Consider the following 22,278-nt stretch of genomic DNA (forward strand, 5'->3'; position numbering starts at 1 on the left):
CTTATAACGAAATTTCTGAGTCTCCTCAACTATTTCTACTAAATCTCAGCCTCTTTAGTGAATCCTCAAATACCTCTCACTTGCTCTTTCTTTCCCTTGTCTCTGATAATCGTCTTTATTCTTGTCCTCATATCCCCAGGCTCTGGCAGAGTTTATTGCTTAATTCTGTGTAGTTATCTCAGTAACACTGGGTTGCCAGTTACACACACAAAGAGCGATTATTGCCTTAGGTTTAAATATATTTACTTAATTGTGATCTAAGGTCAGTTTTTATTTTCTCTTAACCTGATTTATCTAAAAGTAATTCACAGATAGATCTTAGTCTCTAAGGTAAGAATTAAATGACACAATATGTATAAAGCATCTAGCACAGTGTGTGGTACAATGTAAATATTCACCAGGACAAAATTATTATTAATAGTAGTAACAGTTTTTTCATTCATGATAAGTGAATTTTCTAGGGCATAAGTGAATTTAGGGCAACCCTTACTACAGAACTGGAACGAGAGAAGCGTTTCATGGGATGGCTTTTTTTTTTTTTTTTTTTTTTTTTTAAATAATGTTTCCTATATAAAAGCACTAAGTTTAAAACCCCTCCAATAGCAAAACATGCCAGGTCATTGCTGTCCTATAGAAATTTCTGTGGTAATGAAAATGTTCTATATCTGGGCTCTCCAGTATGGTAGTCAATGGCCACATGTGGCTATTGAACACTTTGTATGTGGCCTATGTGGCTGAGGACCTGAATTTCTAACCTTAACCACCTTAAATTTAAATTTAATTGCATGTGATTAGCAGGTATAATATTAAAGATCCCAGCTCTACAAAGATCATATTGACTAACAGATGTTTATTAACAATATTGTCCCTTATTCTCTGCATACTTACTATGTTGCATATTGCACTTTTATTATAACCCTCTATTTGTTTTTCCCCTTCAACGCTGCAGCGCTCATTCATTTTAACCAGCTGTCTCCTGCATCAAATTCTTGGAGTAATTAGCATCTTAAAATGAAAGTTACCTTTGACCCTTCATAACAGTTGTAAGATGATTCCCCTCTGGAGAAACAATGCCTACCAATGACCTCTTTGCACAGCTTGTACTTTAGTGTTTCATTGTGACCTGTGAATGCTTGATACATTGGCACACCAAAGGGATGCAAATACTCTGTCCAAGGGCATCCTGCCAGGGTTGTGTACAGGTCACCCTGACCCAGCCAGAAAGCTACAGATACCATGGCACATAACCTGGGTCCTTATTGAAGGAGTGGTTTTCAGAAATTAACCAATCTTTTTATAATAGAGAGTTCTTCCAAGGCTCAATGATAAATGTTTATGCTTCTTGGGCCATCTGAATGGCAAATGACTTCCTTAACTTTGATAAATGTATTCCTCTGCTCTAATGATGAGAGTCACATCCTCTGTTGGAAAATATCTAGCCAGCGAAAAATGGATGCTAATACCAACATTCTGGAAATATTGATCCTCTTGAAGGCCCTGCCAATGATAACAAATACCTTTTAAGTTTTGTATATTGATAGATTCCATTAAATACTTTTTTGCCTATTGATAGATTCCATTAAATACTTTTTTTTAGCAAGAATCAGGAACAACAGACATGTTTAAAGAACAATATGGTTCTAGTGTAGTCTTTTGTTAGAAGGTAGTATATTTGTGTTATAGATTCGAAATGATTTTTTAAAAATTTACTTGTTTCGGTAGTTATTTGTGTTTTTATCTCTAAGTCTCTTATGTGATATATTACTGTCACAGGAAATATTTTTAATAATTACATAGGGAAAATCCACTAAACTTTCAGGTTTATTTAACCAAATAAAAGCTGGTTGAGGACTTTAGAGAAAAGAATAAAGAAAACAAAATGCAAAATTTAAAAAAACACCTAAAATAAAAATAAAATACAGTACTCTTACGCCTAACCAAACATTTATAAATTGGAAAAACATTGAATTTTGTATATTCCAAGTTATTGGGCAACCAAGATGGGAAAATGGCTTGGGGCAAATATGTATTTTAGCAATTAGTAAATATTTCAGCTTCCTGGTATTTATTCCTACCTGAATGGTAAAATAATCTGAAAGTTTGTTATAGGTCATTAGACATACAGCAAGTGTATACCAGTCACTGATATATATCCAATTATATACCCAATTAGATTGAGTACTCTAAAATTCTTCAGATCACTATAGTAGATTAGATTGTTACTTAGGAAATATTTACTCTCTCCGTACTTTCTTTGGAGAGCACACTGCTCACTCCATTGTTTTAGGGCTTGACTGGTGATAGCCAATAAAAACAATATTGTGTCAGTTCTGAGTCTAAGCTTTCTGAAGTGTCACATGTTTCCACTTATGACTCTCAACACGTTACTTCTGTCATAACTGTGTCAGTTGACCACACTAAGACATATGGAAGAGACCTGCAGCCAACTTACAGACTGAAATACAACCACCCAGCTGAGCCCAGACCAGTTGAACCATATTCTCCTTGCTGTTCTGTGAGCATGAGAATATGTTCACTGTTTCATGTCACTGAGATTTTCTGTTGTTGTTTATGGTGGCAACAACTTCCTGATACATTGGGGTGAGTCACTTAAAATAGTATGCCTTTCTGTATCATATACACTGCTCCAGATCTGTGCTCTTCACTTTCATCTGCTCCTCTTCACAAGTTCTACAGAGCTGCTCCTTCCAACTCCATGAATAGCCCTGCTCTGGCAGTTTCACTACCACGTTGAAGGTTGTTAAAAATACAAATTCTCAGGGCCCCCCCAGACCCTGTAGGGGTGGGGCTCAGGGGTCTATGTTTTTAACAAGTTCTGCAGGTAATGCAATACACACATTAGGTTGGCCACAGTTTGCCAGGACTGTTTCGATCTTAGCAGAGTTAATCCTGAGAAACACCTTGGATGGTTGATCACTCTGTGAAAACTCATGCAGTAGCTCACTGTATTAGTCCATTTTCATGCTGCTGATAAAGACATACCTAAGACTGGGCAATTTACAAAAGAAAGAGGTTTATTGGACTTACAGTTCCATGTGGCCAGAGAGGCCTCACAAACATGGCAGAAGGTAAAAGTCATGTCTCACGTGGCAGCAGACAAGAGAAGAGCTGTGCAGGGAAACTCTCCTTTTTAAAACCATCAGATCTTGTGAGATTTATTCACTATCACAAGCACAGCATGAGAAAGACCTGGCCCCCCATGATTCAGTTACCTCCCACTGGGTCTCTCCTACAACACATGGAAATTTAAGATGATATGTGGGTGGGGACACAGCCAAACCATATCATTCTGCCCCAGGATCCTCCCAAATCTCATGTCCTCACATTTCAAAACCAATCATGCCTTCCCACCAGTCCCCCAAAATCTTAACTAATTTCAGCATTAACTCAAAAGTCCAGAGTCCAAAGTCTCATTTGAGACAAGGCAAGTCCTTTCTGCCTATGAGCCTATAAAATCAAAAGCAAGTCCATTACTTCCTAGATACAATGGGGGTACAGGCATTGGGCAAATACAGCCATTCCAAAGGGAGAAATTGGCCAAAACAAAGGGGCTGCAGGCCTCATGGAAGTCTGAAATCCAGTGGGGCAGTCAACTCTTAAAGCTCCAAAATGGTCTCCTTTGACTCCATGTCTCACATCCAGGTCATACTGATGCAAGAGGTGGGTTCCCATGGTCTTGAGCAACTGTGCCCCTGTGGCTTTGCAGGGTACAGTCTCCCTCCTGGCTGCTTTCAGTGGCTGGCATTGACTGTGGCTTTTCCAGCTGCATAGTGCAAGTTGTCAGTGGATCTACCATTCTGAGGTCTAGAGGACAGTGGCCCTCTTCTCACAGCTCCACTAGGCAGTGCCCCAGTAGGGACTCTGTATAGGGGCTCCAAACCCACCTTTCTCTTCTGCACTTCCCTAGCAGAGGTTCTCCATGAGGGCCCCGCCCCTGCAACAAACTTCTGTATGGGCATCCAGGCATTTCCGTACATCTTCTGAAATCTAGGTGGAGGTTCCCAAATCTCAATTCTTGACTTCTGTGCACCTGCAGGCTCAATGTCACATGGAAGCTGCCAATGCTTGGGGCCTCCACCCTCTGAAGCAATAGGCCAAGCTGTACCTTGGCCTCTTTTAGTCATGGCTGGAGTGGCTGGGACACAGGGCACCAAGTCCCTAGACTGCACACAGCAGAGGGACCTTGGGCCTGGCCCATGAAACCATTTTTTCCTCCTAAACCTCCAGGCCTGTGATGGGAGGGGCTGCTGCAAATGTCTCTGACATGCCCTGGAGACATTTTCCCCATTTCTTGGTAATTAACATTCGGCTCCTCGTTACTTATACAAATTTCTTCAGCCTGCTAGAATTTCTCCCCAGAAAATGGGATTTTCTTTTCTATTGCATTGTCAGGGTGTAATTTTTTAAAACTTTTATGATCTGTTTCCCTTTTAAAATGGAATGCCTTTAACAGCACCCAAGTCACACCTTGAGTGGTTTCCAGCTTAGAAATTTCTTCCATCAGATACCCTAAATCATCTCTCTCAAGTTAAATGTTCCACAAATCTCTAGGGCAGAGCAAAATGCCCTCAGTCTCTTTGCTGAAACATACCAAGAGTCACTTTTGCTCTAGTTCCTAACAAGTTCTTCATCTCCATCTCAGACCATCTTAGCCTGGCTTTCATTGTTCATATAACTATCAGCCTTTTGGGCAAAGCCATTAAACAAGTGTCTGGGAAGTACCAAACTTTCCCACATTTCCCTGTCTTCTTCGGAGCCCTCCAGACTCTTCCTACCTCTGCCTGTTACCCAGTTCCAAAATTACTTCTATACTTTTGGGTATCTACAGTAGTGCCCCACTCTACTAGTACAAATTTACTGTATTAGTCCATTTTCATGCTGCTGATGAAACCACAACCAAGACGGGGCAATTTACGAAAGAAAGAGTTTTATTGGACTTAGGGTTCCACGTGGCTGGGGAGGCCTCACAATCATGGCGGAAGGTGAAAGTCATGTCTCACATGGCGGCAGACAAGAGAAGAGCTTGTGCAGGGAAATTCCCCTTTTTAAAAACCATCAAATCACATGAGATTTATTCACTATCATGAGAACAGCATGAGAAAGACCAGCCCCCGTGATTCAACTACCTCTCACTAAGTCCCTGTCATAACATGTGGAAATACAAGATGATATTTGGGTGGAGACACAGTCAAACCATATCACCTACAATAGTGGGACTTCTGCAGTCCTAGGAAGACACAGCTTTCCCAAAAACTTTATTCTGAAAATTGAAGTTGATACGTCTTGCCTTTGGCTATGACCAAACAGAAAAATCTCTCGCTAAGTTGTAAATCTTTACAGGAGGAAAAGATGTTGAGTGTTCCCAAGTGGTGTGTATTGCTTCATGATAAAAGCAGCCTTCATAGATAGAATGGAGCAAGGATTTGTAAGTTTCTAATAGAAGCTGTATGTGTACAGTATAAATAGATGAGGTTTTCAGATTCTTGCGTATGAGCCAGTCTTTGCACTGAGCATTGGAACAGGGGCTAGAGATAGTTTGGGGTCAGACAAAGGTAATGAACAAAAAACACTAAATATATATGTTTAATACTTAACAATTTCACTACTCCAGCTCTTACTTTCCTACATACCTTTCTCCTTCTTCAGAAAGAGAATGTGGTCCCTTTGTTCCAATTTACTTAAGAAGCTATAGCATTAACTTACGTTCTACTGCACATTGGGTATGTAATTGCCTATGTAGGTGAAGCTGCGGTACATTGTGATTTCAGGGTTCTTTCTTTTAGTTAACCTCTCTTACCCTCAGTTGAAGCCCATCAGACTGTGGAGCCCATAGCAACCCAACCAGCTTTGAGTAGAATCCATCCAAGAGTTCACTGAAGTTCTGCATATGTGCAAGACCCACAGGAAGGCCAGGATCAAAGGGACCTGAGAGAGCCTCAATGGGGCTGCAGGAACATTGTGTGATTTACCCAAACCATCTGCAAGTGACATAAATACCAGCCGCTTAGAACACCTGCACCAGATGACTCAGCATCAAGTTGGGAAGCCAGTATGGGGTTGAAATAAAAGAAAACAAAAACTTCAGCGACTTGAGCAAAACAAATCATCACATTTTGGCACCAGCTGTACTGGGAAAAAGAAAGGAAAAAACCAAAATGGTTTAGCAAATTTTAGTCCACTTCCAATCAGAGGGATCTGCCAGCTGGAAGTGTCAAAGTTTGCATTGCCGGGTGTGAGTAAGGGAAAGGGTTAAAAGAAAAAAAAAAAAACCTGTAAGAAAGATTAAAGCCCAGAAACCTCCAATAATAGTTTCAGGATACCGATAAAGAACAGCTGCTTAAGACACAGTACCTTGATTATGACCTAGAAGGAATGGAGAAAGAGGGGCCCTTTGATAGTTAAGAGCAAGGGAGCAGGTGTGGACATTATGTGTGTCGTGCCATAGCTAGCAAGCCCAGGAGGTTCTGTTGGGTTCTTCCTCTCAGCTATGAAGGGAGCCATTTATTTAGACACAATCCTTCAAAAACTATCAGAAAGTCCCTCTGCAACCCCAGCCACCACAAAGAAGGCCTTCCATACAATTTCAAGACATGAATATACCTTCACTAGGAAAAGAAAAACATGATTGCCTGTAAGCTATTCTAATGAGGCTGTTTCTGGAATTTCAATTACCCTGAGATGCCTCCTGTTTATGGCATTGACCTTGTATTTTCTTTGGTAGACAGAAGGTATGTGATGAATGGAGGGCACACCGCTTTGTGCCTCATCCACCAGATGAATGGCCACAGATATTCTTGGCATCTGAAGTGGCCCAGGTGGTCCCTCTGGCCTGATTTCCTTGGCCAGTTTTCCTTTCTCATCTGGGAATTTTGACCCTCCTGCTTTCCAACTAATTGTATCATATTATCTCCTTTTTGTTTAAGACTATTCTCTTAGCAAAAAGTTGCAAAAACTTAGATTATTGGGACAGAAAGTCTCAATTAACCTCTAACCTTGCTTCAGTGCCTGTGGCTTGGGTTATTCCTTACACCTAATTGTGGGCCCATTAACAGGTTGTCTAAAAACAAAACAACACATGCAAAAAAAACTGTTTTGACCAGGCTGTAATTGCTGCTAAGTGACACTTAACAATGGCTCTCTTGTACTATTGCTAACTGGACAGTGTGGGCTACTCTGACCAAGCCTAGACAGTGAGATTTACTTGTGATAAGGGCCTCCCTGTATCTCTTTAAGTGCTTTGTCCAGCAACTCCCTTGATTGAAGGGTGGTCATTTTTTGGATTGCCAGAACCGACAACGTGGCACAAAGCATGAAAGACAACTCCCACGGAGGACTACGAAAGCCTTCCTCCCCTCCTGCTGCAAATATAATTAGTTTATGTTAGCTGGAAAAGGTCAGAGGTTGTCAAAGGGTAGCAAAGTCTTTGTTTTTAGGCAAGATAGTGGAATAATTGCTTGATGCTCAGATCTGCAGGTGCTGTAAGGAGCTCATTTGGGCTTGGCAGCCTGCAGGGAAAGCTGATTTCCTCTGGAAAACCATGGAATTCCTCATGACAGAATCTATTTGCTGTGACAGGAGTGATTATGCATTCATGGCCTCAGCACAATACCTGCCACACTCTGCCCTCACCTTACCCCATTTTCACACACTCCAGGCATTGAGCCCCTTTCTTCTCTTTCTTTATGAGAACAGTGGAGGCATGAGCAGACGGACCAACCTGGTTGATTTCATGTGAGGGATTGTCTAGGGTGTCTTCGGAAGTGAAGGAAGAGAGAAAAATCTCATGGAGCAATTTATTCAACATAAAGGAGAAATCAAAAACATGAAAAGGAGAAAAAGATATATTGCCATGAAAAACAGAGCTAAATGTCACAGTAGGTTTTAAGTGGAAGAATAAAGAGTGAGGAATGAGGAAATTCTTTAAAAAGTGGATTTGCTTCAAATATGCCCCATCTTTCCCCATGCTAATCACCTTCGTTTTGTTTTGCTTACCTGTCTCAAGACATAGGAGCACATTGCAATGAGATCCCCAATTAAAACGGATTGCAACATCTTTAAAAACCAAGGTAAGCTCTCTGTACTTATTCTGCAATGCACTCACTTTGGCTGAGGTAAAGTCCTTTTCCAGTTAGTCTGTGGATGTTTTACGTACATGACAAGGTCATACATCCAGCCATCTGTTAAGAAAGCAAAGGAAAGTGATTCTAGAGCCAGATAAACCAGATACACTTGTACTTGCTGGTTGTGTGAACCTGGGCAAGGCATTCATCTTCTTTATTATACAGTTAAATTTGAAGAAGTTCAACTGTGGAATGAGAATAATAATGCCTTATTATATTTCTTGCCCAATTGATCTAAGGTTCAAATATTGCATCTCAAATTTCCCATTTTACCATCCAGTTTACATGTGATCAATCTAATGCAGGTTATGGATTTAGTGTTTTTCAAATCCTTGTTGCTGATGGCTTGGGCTAAGGTCACCTCCCTGGTGGGAAACCTAAGCCCTGGAGGCTCTCATTAAACCCTAGACTGTGAAATTGAAAGGTTGAACTTGATAACTATTGTGCCCTTGAACAGTCCACATAACAAGACTTGCACTGTTTCTTTTACTTTTCAGCTCTATACTTTTACCTGGAATCTCTATAAAGGTCCTCCAGTTATTTGCAAACCTGACATTTCTTTGGCCTCTGCATAAATTATGTAGAAAGTAGAATTTGGATTAACGTAGAATTTTAAACACATATAAATGAGATGAGATCAATACTGAGGGCAGCACTCAAATTACCCATATCTTGACCAGTAAAATGGCTCACGTGACTGACTTAGACAGGCTTTTAGCTTTGAGGTGGCATTTATGAAAATAGAGAACACAGTTTCCTTTGATGTTTTAGGAAGCTGTGCCTTTAATGTGTTTTGACACCTGTTTTTAGGGGTGTGCTGAAGTAATGTGCTGAAGAAATACTGGTTATAGAGAACAAGTCGGAAATCTAACTGTGATGAAAAGGGTTTTTAGACCTTTTTAAATGAACAAGTCAAATTCTTTTAATCTAAAGAAAAGCTTTTCAAAAAGAAAGGATGGAAGGAAATAGGAAGAAATGTGAAAATAAGAAATAAAAAGAAGGAAGAAATTGGTGGGTTATACCCAGTGCCAAAAGAATCGGTGTTAACATACCAGAACTCTAGAAAAGGGCCATGTGGATTTGTGACTGAACAGTTTTATAAAAATAAATCAATGGACAAAGAATCAAAACTATTGATCAGGGTCTATTTTCTACCCTGTTTCTGCCAGATTTTGCAGGGTTACAAAACAAATATCCTGTATTAATACCTCATTTTCTGATGAGACAGTCAGTTATGAAACAACACTCAGCAATGGAGATAAAAAAGTTAAAATGATGGAAGCAAACACTGAATGCCTTAAAGTTTTGGATGGGAGAGAAGGCTGGAATAACTGTATATAGAGTCAAGGACACCTGACCTGAGCCTCGAGGGATGGCTAGCCTGTAGAATCCTAATAGGCAGGAAATCATAGAAAGAGAATGAGCAAGGGCCAGGAGGGGAGGAAGAACATGTGGTGGTAGATGAACTGCATCAGTGGCCCCACTCTTCTCTCTCTTTGCCCCGTACTGTGCAATGCCCTCCCACTCTGGACAGCATTTTGTTCTATCCGCTGATTCTTGCTTTGCCCAATCATGAACAAATATGGCGACAACAGAGTCAGGAAACTCCAGAAAAGTCCTCGAATGTGTCTCTTTTCTAATTCACTCTTCTAACTTTGGCATGAGAAAATGCTCAGCGGATGGTACAAGTAAGGCAGAGAAGAATTGTCCAAGTTTTCCAGCGGAGGTCCTAGACAAGCTGACAGAGTATCCCAGACATAGGAGACCCAGCTAAGATCAGCAGAGCCCCCTAGCTCATCTGCAGCAGACTGCAGGTGCAGGAAGGGCCCGTTCAAGACCTGCAGGAGTCTCCCAGACAACCTGCAAATGCATGATATATTTAAGGCAATAAATGTCAGGGTGGTTTGTAATGCAACATCATTATGTCAACAAGTAACTGGTACATATGTCATGCATTCATTAATATAGGATTCAATTTGGGGACAAATTCCTCCTTTCCTTTTGTTGTAGATGTTGGAAGTCATCTTTTACAGAGGAGGAAGCTTCAGTGCGAAGAGAAAAGAGTCATGGTTGTTCACACAAGAGTAAACAGAATTGAAAAAAATATCATGAGTTCATTTATATCTAAGAGTGTTCCTGAAATAGCTAGAAGCTGAGGCAAATTGTTGTAAGCACTTCAGTTCTTCCAACTAAGTGCTTCAAGTAATCATATTTTAGGAAATTAAGACATTTGAAATATTAAAGATTTGCTTTTTGCCATTGCACATTTTTATTTTGAAAGGCAACCATATTTTTAAAGCTTTTTTATTGTGAGATACATAGCATTCATGTATAATATATATGTGATTTTTGAAAAAAAATAAAACATACCAACCAGATTATGAAAGATTGCCAATAACTTTGAAGATTATCCCTCAATTATCCTCCATACATGTAACACCATCAGCCCTTGTCTCTCCCCAGAGATCACCACTAACTTGTATTTTGCGTTCATCCACATTTTCTTTAAGACTATATGCTTGTGACTCTCAAATATATATGACCAATGATGTTATCCTTCTCTCGTATCTGCAATGCCATATTTCTAGCTACATACAACTCCATATATATAGACGTCATGCTCAGTACCCTGCTGTTACTTCAGAAATAACATGTCTAAAAACAGACTTACCACTGCCCCCAAAACACCAGCTTCCTTTCCTAAATGTTTCAGGTCTGCCAAAGCCCACACCTTGTCCTAGAAGTCCATGCTGAAGGGGTCATGAGGTTGGACAAGGGAGGAGGCACAGACAGGCTGGCACAAATACTGCACCAATGCAGGAAAACACTTTGATTCACTTATGGCCAAGGGGTCAGTGGCAGCATGTTGGAATCATAAAGCTGATGCATAAATAAAAAATTACAGGCCGTTCCCGTATTTTCCCACTCATCTTCCTAAATAAAGACTTTAATTTTTACTTATTTACCTGTTTATTTTATGGTTTCTATGACTTTATCTGCTTTGATTATTTCTATAAATGTTTTATAGTTTCTATGAATATTCAATATAATATCAGAAATTAAGATTTTTCACTTACAGCATAGTTCACAGCCTTTAAGACTATATATAATATGAAAATATCTATTTGGAGAATACAAGAGTTTTAAATTACTCTGGGCATTTTGTCTCTTAAATATGCATCCATCTATTCATACAGTCAACAAATATTTGTATGTCTATAGTCTATGCAAGGCAATATTGATAAAGTGGAAATACAAATGAAAAATACTGGCCTTGCCTCAGGAAGGTCTGATAAGGAAGAGAAGTTTGCACACAAAAAAGCTCAATACAAGTAGGGACAACATAATTTTCATATTATCAGGTTAGTTCTCAGGTTCAGAAGCTTTGGGTGATGGTGGTCAGGGAGGATTTGTGGCTAAAATGAAATTTGACCTAAAATTGTTCCAAAGGTATAGATACAAATATAGGAAAGAAACACTCAAATTTTTAAAATGTATTTAAGGAAAGGCAAAAGTGTACAATTTATTCATTTTTCTATTCTAAAAATATCAATTGGGTTACAGAATGTAACCCAATAAATAAGAGAAATAAGGTAAATAAGAGAAAACACCACTGCTTTCATGTAGTTTATATTCTGAGGGATAAAAAAATGACCAAACGAAATAATTGGAGAAAATGTTTTCTCAGAAAATAATGAAATGTGGTGGCTTGATAGACTTCGTTTTGAGTAGGGAGATGACAGTTGAAATAGAACAGCCAAGAAAGACTGTTTGAAAAGATCACATTTAGACAGAAGCTAAATGATGAGAAACTGCTTTGTGTAATTGTAATGGAAAACATGCATCGACTTGTAGAGAATGTGAGGTTTCCACATAAAAGGACAGAAAAATACAATTATAAATTTTATTTGGGGGTCATATTATAGATAATAGGTAACGGTGCTGCCAGCAATGATATAGTGTCACCAAGTGATATTTAGCACATTTTCAAATGCCTATGTTAATTTGACTAACTACTTCATTCTCCTATTTGCTTGAGATTTTCTATTTTGAAATATCTCATTTGCCTGTACAAAGCCTATCTATTTTATAAATGTACAGAGTAGTATTTAGCCATATAAACTCACTTATCTTGTTCTTGGTGATGAAGCAAGGTGCATCTAAATTTGTAAAAGTGGTATATCTACTATAGCTTTTTATTTGTATTTATATTTTCGGTTGTTTCAGAACCCAAAGAGAAATTTCCTAAACCATAAGATGGGAAAATTAGTGATGGAAATAGAAATCACAGAAGTATAATTGACTTAGACATGACTACATCTAGGGGTTCAAACAGAAGGTACGAGAGCTCAGTCTCTTGTCATCTTGCAGCTCAGTTCTCATCTGCACTGACTTAGCTTTTGGAGAGAATTTCCCTACATATTGACTGTGAGCTTCTTGTCCAGTAGCTTAAGAACTTTCACTTTCCAATAGTTTCTGGAGTTTCCCTGGATTGGATTTCAATTGACTGCCAAAAGTCATATGTCCATCATTGAATAGCTCATTGTGACCAAGGTAATAAAATACATTGCTTGGGCTAAGAATACAGAAGAGACGTTTTGCACAAGAAAATCAAGATCCACTTGTAAAATTTTGGTGAAATCTATTCTGAGTAGGTACACATAACAGCTATTGACTACAGCAGTGGTTCTCAAAGTGTTTTTCCTATACCAGGAGTGTCAGCATCACCTGTAAGAAATGAAAATTCTTGCTCTTCTCTAGAAGCACTAAGTCAGAAACTCTAGTGATAGACCCAATAACTTATACTTTAGCAAGTCATTCAGGTAATTCTGATCCACATGAAACTTTGAGAATCATTGTTCTACACCATCATACTTAGAACAAAATCCATAGCCCTTTCCATGATCTATAAAGGCATATGTGAAACGGTCCTCTTCTACCTCTCACACCTCATCCTGTATAATTTCCATCTTTCTCACTTTATCTTCTTTTTATTACTCAACATTCTCAGTAGCTGTCATCTTGCAGCATTTGTGTGTGCTGTTCCCTCTGTCTAAAATGTTCTTCAGGTGGCTTGCTGTTCTTCTAAGTATGGTATCCCTTCAAAAGCCATCTCTCAGAAGCCTGACTACTCCAACGTATCCCTCTCTTAACCCATACACCTCTATTACATTTTATTCCCTCTATTTTATATCATAATTTAATATTAGCTTAAATATTCATTGATATACGTATTCATTTAGATAAATATTAATATAGATCATTGATTTTCTGTTTCTCTGTTCAGTATTCCTAGAATGTCACCACTGTGTGAGCAGGAGGACAAAGCTGGCATTTGACTGCACTTAAGTACTAGCCTTAGTACTTAAAACCATTCCTGCATACAGCAGGTGCTCACTAAATATTTACAGAAGGATTTACTAAATAATTCATTGAATATACTATGGTGGCTCCTGCTGCTTCATCATCTCTGCCAGTCATCAAATGAGGTAACAGCAAAGCTGAGTGAGTTATTAAGGATGGTAGGAGGTGGGATGTCCCAGAGAGAAGAAACTACTAAAACCGCAAGCGCGGTGTCTAATGATTCAAACTGATGGGCCTCAATTTATCAAAAAATATGCAAAAACTATCCTGGCTTTCCAGCCATGAAGACCACTTCCTTTCAAATGACTGTGCTAAAAGATAAAAGGGAGGAGTTATCCCTTTCAGAAAATAGGGTAGAATGTTTACATGAGGGTTTTCCTTCATTTGCAGTGCATTTTCATAGATTATAGGACACCACCAGCTTGGGAGAGAAGGATGGCAGGATAACTTATTTTAAACAATGCAAAAACTGAGGAATTTGATCCCAAGATTCAAGTAGGAAGAATACTATACAAGGAAGTAACTAAAATGGAAACTTAGGGATGTAGATAAATATTCCTATGTGGGTGAGAATAAATAGATTTCCAAATAAATGTTTGAGAATAAAAATAACAAATTGTCTCAAAATAGTCTTCAAAATTAATTCATGCTAAGAACTCACAAATATTATGATGACCCTTTGAACTGTAGCATGTGCCTGTGTGTGGTTTCCTAGAAATAGTTTCAGCAGTCCTCAAAGAGTGACACAAAATATCACTTGGCATTCAAAATTTATTTCACCATCCATTTGTCCTTGTAGATATTCCCACATTTTTGATATTACAGAAACCTAGGTGAGGTCAATCATTGTTCTTAATTGTTCCAAATACATGTCACAACTCAGTCTTGACTAACTCTTCAAGTGGAGTAAATGGATGAATAAAAATTCATCAGTAAACTTAAATCTCCCTTTCTCCACTAGTTTCAACATCCTCTTCAGAAAAATAATTTAGAAGTTAGTATCCAAGTTGTCAAATTGAATTCCATAAACTTCAGCTTGGTGCATCCCTTTGGCTTAGTGAAAGAAGCATCTATGATAATATTTTTAATTTGTTAGCACAGTAGATTTCTGCCTACGAGGCAGAAAGGGATGCTCTCTCATTGTATCTGCTTTATAGAAAGGAAACTGAGTTTATGCAACATCCAAACTTGTTTAAAGTTAGTAGCTAGGCTGTGACTAGAACCCAGGTGGCCGGCCCCATGTTTTACTGTCATTATTACAAAAAAGATTTATAAGCCACAAATTAGACAAAACTAAACAAAAACAACAAAACAAATAAACAAAAGCCAACATTAAATGACAGTGGATTAACAGTAAACCAGGCAAAGCCAAGTTAGCCAATTTAAATCTGAGTTTAACTTACAACACTAGAGGAAGGTAGAAAGTGTGGGTTCCAGACGAAGACAGCCAACATTTGAATTCTGACTCAACCGCCTGGACAGTTTTTCATCTCTGTGTGCCTCAGATTCCTCACCTGGAAAATGGGTTAATATTAATACCAACTTTACACGCTTGTTATGAGGAAGTAATGATATAAATGTTGAGAAAAAGAGCCTTAAACAAAGAAAGTGCACCAAAAGCATTTTGTTATTCACTAAATTGAGTCTAAAATTCCTATTTTACCAATTGAGAATGAGAATTATTGAACAGAATGTTTTAATCATTTAGGTTTTCTCTTTTCTTGAGAGAGAGAGAGAGAGAGAGAGAGAGTCTCACCCTGTCATGCAGACTAAAGTGCAGTGGCATGATCATGGTTGATTGCAGCCTCGACCTTCTGGGCTCAAGTGATCCTCCCACCTCAGCCTCCTGAGTAGCTGGGTCCACAGGCATGTGCCCCAACACCTAGACTTTTTTTTTTTTTTTTTTTTTTTTTAAGAGATAGGGATCTTCTGTGTTACCCAGGCTGGTCTCCAACTCCTGGGCTCAAATGATTTTCCAGCCTTGGCCTCCCAAAGTGCTGAGATTACAGGTGTGAAGTGCCTCTTCAAGCCCAATAATTTAGTTTTAATCTTCACCAAGGACAGAAATAAATACCAAAGAAGCTATCCAACAGGTAATAGAATGTCCATTTGTTGCCCTAAGCTGGAATTACAGCTCTAAAATGTCAGTCTTCTACTGACTACAAGCGATGTTGCACCTTCAGTGATTTCATGGGAAGAAACCTTGCAGTTAAGAATCAGATAGACTTGGATTTTCCAAATGAACAATATTAAAATGTAAATAGTCCAAATAATAAGGACATGAAAATCTGCTTATAACTAAAGAGGCTACAAACTTACGTGCATTCAAAGAGCTATCTCCCTTTTATTATATATTTTGCCCTTTCTTTCTGTCATACTTAAGAACTCACCCACTATTTCCATTTTTTGTGTGTGCATATTACTGATTATTTTAAAAGGAATGCCAGGTACACATGTGGGATATCTTTCTTATAATAAAATTGGATTGGAAAACAAAACTATGAATGTTTAGCAAAAACAAACTTTGAAAGGAAACTTGACTTTTTTATTAATGTTTCCTTGGGCATTTTTTCTAAAATCAGCCTTGTCTCTGCATAATATTTTTCTTGGTTGGGTAGAGGCTGGTTAACATATTCATTATTTTTTTTTAATGTACTATGCTGCTATTTGCAGCTTCAGGTAGTTAATATTTGTGTTTAAGCTTTGCCGTTCAAATGGGAAAATCCACCCTAAACAGCATTGCTGAACAGCACGAAGGAATCCTTCGAAACAGGAGGTCCCTTTCCTGAATACCAATCAGTGTGGCTTTCCTCTGTGGCTGAGAGAGGAAGCACTGACCAATGTTTGCACTCCACCATGTCCTGCATGTCACAAGCTTAATTTCTAACACTGGCTGCCTTGTCGGCAGAATTTCCGAATGGTAGAATGAATTGAACCTCTGAAGAAGGACGGCGCTACTGTGTCTCCGGATGACGTCAACGTCTTCTGGGACAGCAGCATGAAAAAGCAAAATATAATCAGAAGGAACCTGGCTCAAGATTACCTCAGAGAGTGTGGGTGTGTAAATGTGATAGGCCAGCCCTACAAGAAAAATCATTAACGTTTGCTAACATGCAAGGCTTGAGTTAATAGGCAAGTATGAGTAGAAGACAGCAAAAGACCTTTGAATAATAACTAAATAGGCTTTATTGACACCTCCAACTTCACATAAGCAAATTTAGATTCCAATGATCATTTTCTAGCATCTACTCTATATCAAGTCCATATCTCCTATGTTATTTAATATTGAGAATGGATAGAAATTAATCAGGAAAATAAGAAGAGAACAACTCAGGATCAAAAAGACTGAAGTATACTTTTTCAAGACACAACAATTTATTCATTTTTTCCCAAACGTATTAATTAAACATTTACTATGTCCCTACCAGGACAGACGTGATTATAAGCCAGACAAAACTGGGACATGAATTCAAGTTTTGTGCAATATCATATACTGTTTAATTTTCACTTCAATTAGTTCCTCCAGTTATCTTCCAGACACATTAATGTATTAGGTTATAATTCCTAACACTCATGTTATATTTAAAAGGATAAATATATATGCCATATTTAGTTTCATGTTTTTTCTTATATGTTTTCTCTTTTTTTCTCTCATATGAAGAAGAAAGTAAATAAAAATGTTATTCCTGTATAATCTCTATGTGTTACCTCCCATTATCTCCACAATTTTTAATTATTTTCCTTCAAGGACTCTGAGGTCACCAAGTGTGAGAATGGTTTCTGTCTTTCCCAGGACAGAAAATATGTAGTAAATTAAAAGATGAAAAATATAAGCTCAGTATCATAATGCTGGATGTATGAGGAGGAGTAACTAGGAGTTTAGCAGATAAGTGTGGGGAAAGTGAACAGGACAGAGAAGGAGTTACTGTCAGGAGGAGTTCACTGGCTTCTTGCCAGTGAATGACAGAGAGGAACGGTGAATGATGCTCTGTGGCCTTCTCCTACCATTTTGTTCCTTAACACATTCCCTTTCCCAACTTTGTCATTCTCTGTCCTGTTCTGGAACATCTGTACCCAGTTTGGCTAGGCAACTTTATACAACATGGCATCGCTACTCATTCCAAAACTATGTATTTTCAACAAAGAAAAGTTGTAGGTTCCTCCATCTTGCCTTTCTTACAACCCAGAGTTTGTTGGTTGGTTGTTTTTATAACAGCCCATATGTTTCAAGGTTGAGAGAAAATCTTGATGGTATCTTTGCTTCCTATGGCTACATCTGGTTCATTAACCCTTCTCCCCAATAACAACAACTTATATCAATCAGACCATAAAGTGCAACTCTTGCGTCCTGTGTTGTTTGGCTATTTTATATTTTCCTTTTCCCCACACTTACCTGCTGAACTCCTGGTTACTGCCTCTCACACATCCAGCATGATAGCACTGGACTTAGATTTTTCATCTTTTCATTTATTACAGGAATGACTCAACACTCTTCTCTTCCCTTGCTGCATTTCCTTTGCCTTCCCCATTTACTAGCTTTACCTCAGCTCCCTACTCAAACTGCCACTTCTTAGACCTTGTTATGTCATAAAATTGTTCTATCTGAAAACTTCAAGCACCCTCTTCCTGACTTCAACTCCCTCTTTGTCAATATTATGGTTTAAACCATTTTCACTATGAGTAACTTTTGGCTTCACAAGCCCCCCTTTTTCCATTCTCCCACACCTTCACTTGCCTCATTGGCCAATGGATACTTTAAAATGCCTTTACATCAATAATAGCCTTACTTATATCTTACATGGTCTTGCTTATCTGTCTTTCTGCACTTTCTTTATACATTCTAGCAATTCCCACATATAGTGTAAAATATCTTTTTGGTGTTCTACTTAAGCAATCAAATGTTGCTGGAGACATCCACACAATAGAACTGTTGGATTCCACTATCGAATGAAGTTAAATTTTGGTGAATGTGCTCTTAATACTGCCGGTGACTCGTAGGTGGATTGCTTTAAGGGTCTGAATTCCTTGTCCTTCTCTGTATTCATATCCACTTGCCATGTGACTTTATTGTTTCTTCCACTGCAGAGAATCTACTTCCGCATTCTTTGATCCTGAATGTGGGTATGTGACTTGGTTTGGCCAATATAATTTCAATATTAGCAAATATAATGCATGCATAGGCTTGAAAATATGCGTGCACATTCCCACTTCTGCTACTGCATCTCTGCCTTGACCATGACAACAACTTGGGTTGGCCTGCTAGAGATGAGGGACATGTAGAAAGGAGTCATTTATCTCAGGAGTCACTTATCTCCCGATGAAGCCAGCCTAGGTCAGTGACAGCCACCCAGCCTCAAAATATGCGATCAATCTCAGACAACTCCAGAAGCATTATGAGGCTAATTCACAGAAACACAAATTTTTAAAAAGTCTAGTGTTTTGAGTCATTCACTTTGGGTTGCTTTGTTATGCAGCACTGCTGTCACAATAGGCAGCTAATACAAAACTCCTGCCTGATTTCTTTGTTATACTTCTGCTTTAATTCCCAACACAATGTAATATTTTCACCCTCAAAAAATAGCCAAATGCTTTGGAGAGATAATGGAGGCCATATAATGCTAACTCCCTCAACTTACCTCTATGAATTTGGCAAACTTTTCAGCATCCACATTACCCTATCCTTTGTCTCTCAAATATCAGTAGAGAGCTGACCCTTTTGCTGTCCATGGAACCTACACTTTAGGACCAATTTCTTCTTACCATGACCCTTTCTATCTGATGGGTGTTCAGCCTTTCCTTTTTAACATGATGTATTCTCCCTTCAACTGATTTCTACCTGGTCTTTGGCCCCTTCTTTCTATGTAAAAGAGTTACCTTAGGTTGCCTGTCACCCCTAGGTTAAACGTTTTTCAGTTCTCATTTTATTTCACCTATAAGAAGTACTTTGCTACCATATGACCCAGCCATCCCATTACTGGGTATATACCCAAAAGATTATAAATCATGCTGCTATAAAGACACATGCACACATATGTTCATTGCGGCACTATTCACAATAGCAAAGACTTGGAATCAACCCAAATGTCCATCTGTGACAGACTGGATTAAGAAAATGTGGCACATATACACCGTGGAATACCATGCAGCCATAAAAAAGGATGAGTTTGTGTCCTTTGTAGGAACTGTGGATGCAGCTGGAAACCATCATTCTCAGCAAACTATCGCAAGAACAGAAAACCAAACACCACATGTTCTCACTCATAGGTGGGAACTGAACAATGAGATCACTTGGACTCGGGAAGGGGAACATCACACACCGGGGCCTATTATGGGGAGTGGGGACGGGGGAGGGATTGCATTAGGAGTTATACCTGATGTAAATGACGAGTTGATGAGTGCTGACGAGTTGATGGGTGCAGCACACCAACATGGCACAAGTATACATATGTAACAAACCTGCACATTATGCACATGTACCCTAGAACTTAAAGTATAATAAAAAGGAAAAAAAAAGTACTTCACACTATAGACTACTTGTTGATTCTTAAAATGCCCTCTTCTCTTTGTTTCCGTGTCACAAGACTGTTTTGGTTTCCCCCTACATCTTTGTTTACTTCTCTTTTATCTCCACTTCAACTTTAATCTCATTTATCTGGCCAAGAAATGTTATTTCGCAAGGTTTGTTCCTACGCTCTCTTCTTATACTCTACATTTAAACAAAGAGATCCCATCTGGGCCAATGGCTTCAATTATCACCTCACTACAGATGACTCATGAATTAGTGTGTCTATCATAGACTTTGTGAGCCCCAAACCCATCCATTCATCTGCCTCTTTGGTATCTCCGTTTGGGTGTCACTAAACCACCTCATATTTAGTAGTTTCAAAATAAAGTTAATTGTCCTCCTCTCCAACAAATTGACTCTACCCTCAATGTTTACTATCTCAGGGAATGACGCTATCATCTATATGCTACAAAACCCGGAAATCTAGGCGTTAACCTTTGTAACCTTCTATCAAATGCAGCCAACTGCATGGCCTGTGGATTTTATCTTTTTCACATCACTCAAAGCTGGCTATTCTCTCTCACTTTAAGGCCATTACCTTATTCCAAGCTAATGTCATTTGTTTTTAAGTTTACTGCCTTACAGTAACCTCACTGCCACTGCGGTACACTTGGAATTTCCAAAAATTGCCCTCTCTTTTTTTCCTCTCTTGGAAACACACATAGAGACATACACAAACTGGCATACTTAAAAACATACCTAAGTCTTCATTTCACACGAGATAAAGACCAAAATTCTTATGACGACCTGCAAGGCAATGCCTGATTGGTTACCCCCTATTTTTACAGCCTAATTTTACACATGTATGCCCCTCTCTGCTTCCTTGCCACTATGACAATTTCTTCAGTCTCTTGAACTTTCCATGCACCCTTTTGTCATAAGCCAGACCTTCTGATGATTTCATCAGCTACTTTCCCCAGGCACTTGCTCTGTCTCTGGGCAGAGGCATCGCCTCTTATATACCACAGAGCCTTCTAGAAGTTGACCACTGATCTGAACTGTTCTACACTTCCTGGTGCAGCGACTTCTTCCCATCATATGCCTTACCTCCTCCAGTTCTCTTAGTTTCTTAGTTTCTGTATATAGCCAGAGTGTATCTGACACACATTTAAGATCATGAAATATTTTAATTTACCTCTATTTTTGTTTATAAACCCCTGGATCATTCCTACAGAAATGAGCATATAGGACTTTCAAAGAAATCCTTCACACAACCTTTTCTTTTAGTCTTGATACATTCTACAGTGTCAGGGGCTGTATCTATCTTGATCACTGATGTCTTCTCAGCCCCTAGAGCAGTGCCTGGTGAGTAAGCACCAATAAACATTTGTTGAATGAAAAGGAAAAGGAAGGATGAGGGAGAAGAGAAAAGAGGAACAAAGGAAAAAAAGAAACTCACATAGAATATATACAATATTGTGATTTCAGGCTCCAGAATTCAATGCTCAATAAACATGAATTAATTCTACCCATTTGGTTTATAATTACCAAAGTAATCTGTCCATAAAGAGGAGTGAAATCTGCCCAACCTATACACCCAGCCCTTCTTATTGTGGTGCCTATTATTTCAGTTAAGAAGAGTATAGATCCATGTTTCATTTAAGAAGAGTATAGATGCATGTTTGTGATGTAGCACTGGGAAGACAGAGTCAGAACTGGCCTCATAAATCTCCAGGAAACGAGGGTGGGTACAAACCTTCAAAGACTGTCTTGGGCTGTGCAGCATGCCCCGACAGCTTCGCCATCAAGTGCCGCAGCCGCTTTGGAATGTAGCTGACCTCATGGAAATGGTTCCGTACCTACATGCTGAGAGTTTCTCCCTTGACCTTTCACTTTCCCTCTCTTTTGATCACTCATGTCACCTTTACATTTTGGCATACAGTATATTTTTATGCCTTGGCCTGATTCAACAAATATCTAATTTGTTGCCATGGTTGTGTTTTGGTTGTAGTTCATTGTCAACATTCTGAGAGGTGAGGTCAAGAAATCCAGACAAGCTCTTTGGCTCTTCCTTGGTCATGAGATTTTGTGTTTTTATTGTTCTCTACAGAGTGATGATTTCCAATTAATGCTTCTGACATAATCCAGTTCAACAATTCAATAGATATATACTGTGGTGGGAACGAGAGAGAAGAAATTCTGTCAGCTACATCAGAAGCTAAGTCAGAACTCTGAGAGGAAGGTCTAGAGAAAGAGAAGGGCATACAA

General features: G+C 38.8%; 1 long non-coding RNA gene across 1 annotated transcript; it reads right to left on the reverse strand.

Moving 5' to 3' along the window:
• Positions 1–250: 250 nt before the first annotated feature.
• Positions 251–22,012, reverse strand: LOC104681478. The gene is made up of 3 exons (XR_750587.2): positions 21,767–22,012; positions 8,014–8,198; positions 251–1,497 (listed from the first exon to the last, which is right to left on the reverse strand). It is a non-coding gene; the product is annotated as an uncharacterized LOC104681478 (long non-coding RNA).
• Positions 22,013–22,278: the final 266 nt, after the last annotated feature.

The sequence above is a fragment of the Rhinopithecus roxellana genome, chromosome 13 (genome assembly GCF_007565055.1).
Source record: "Rhinopithecus roxellana isolate Shanxi Qingling chromosome 13, ASM756505v1, whole genome shotgun sequence".
NCBI lineage: Eukaryota > Metazoa > Chordata > Mammalia > Primates > Cercopithecidae > Rhinopithecus > Rhinopithecus roxellana.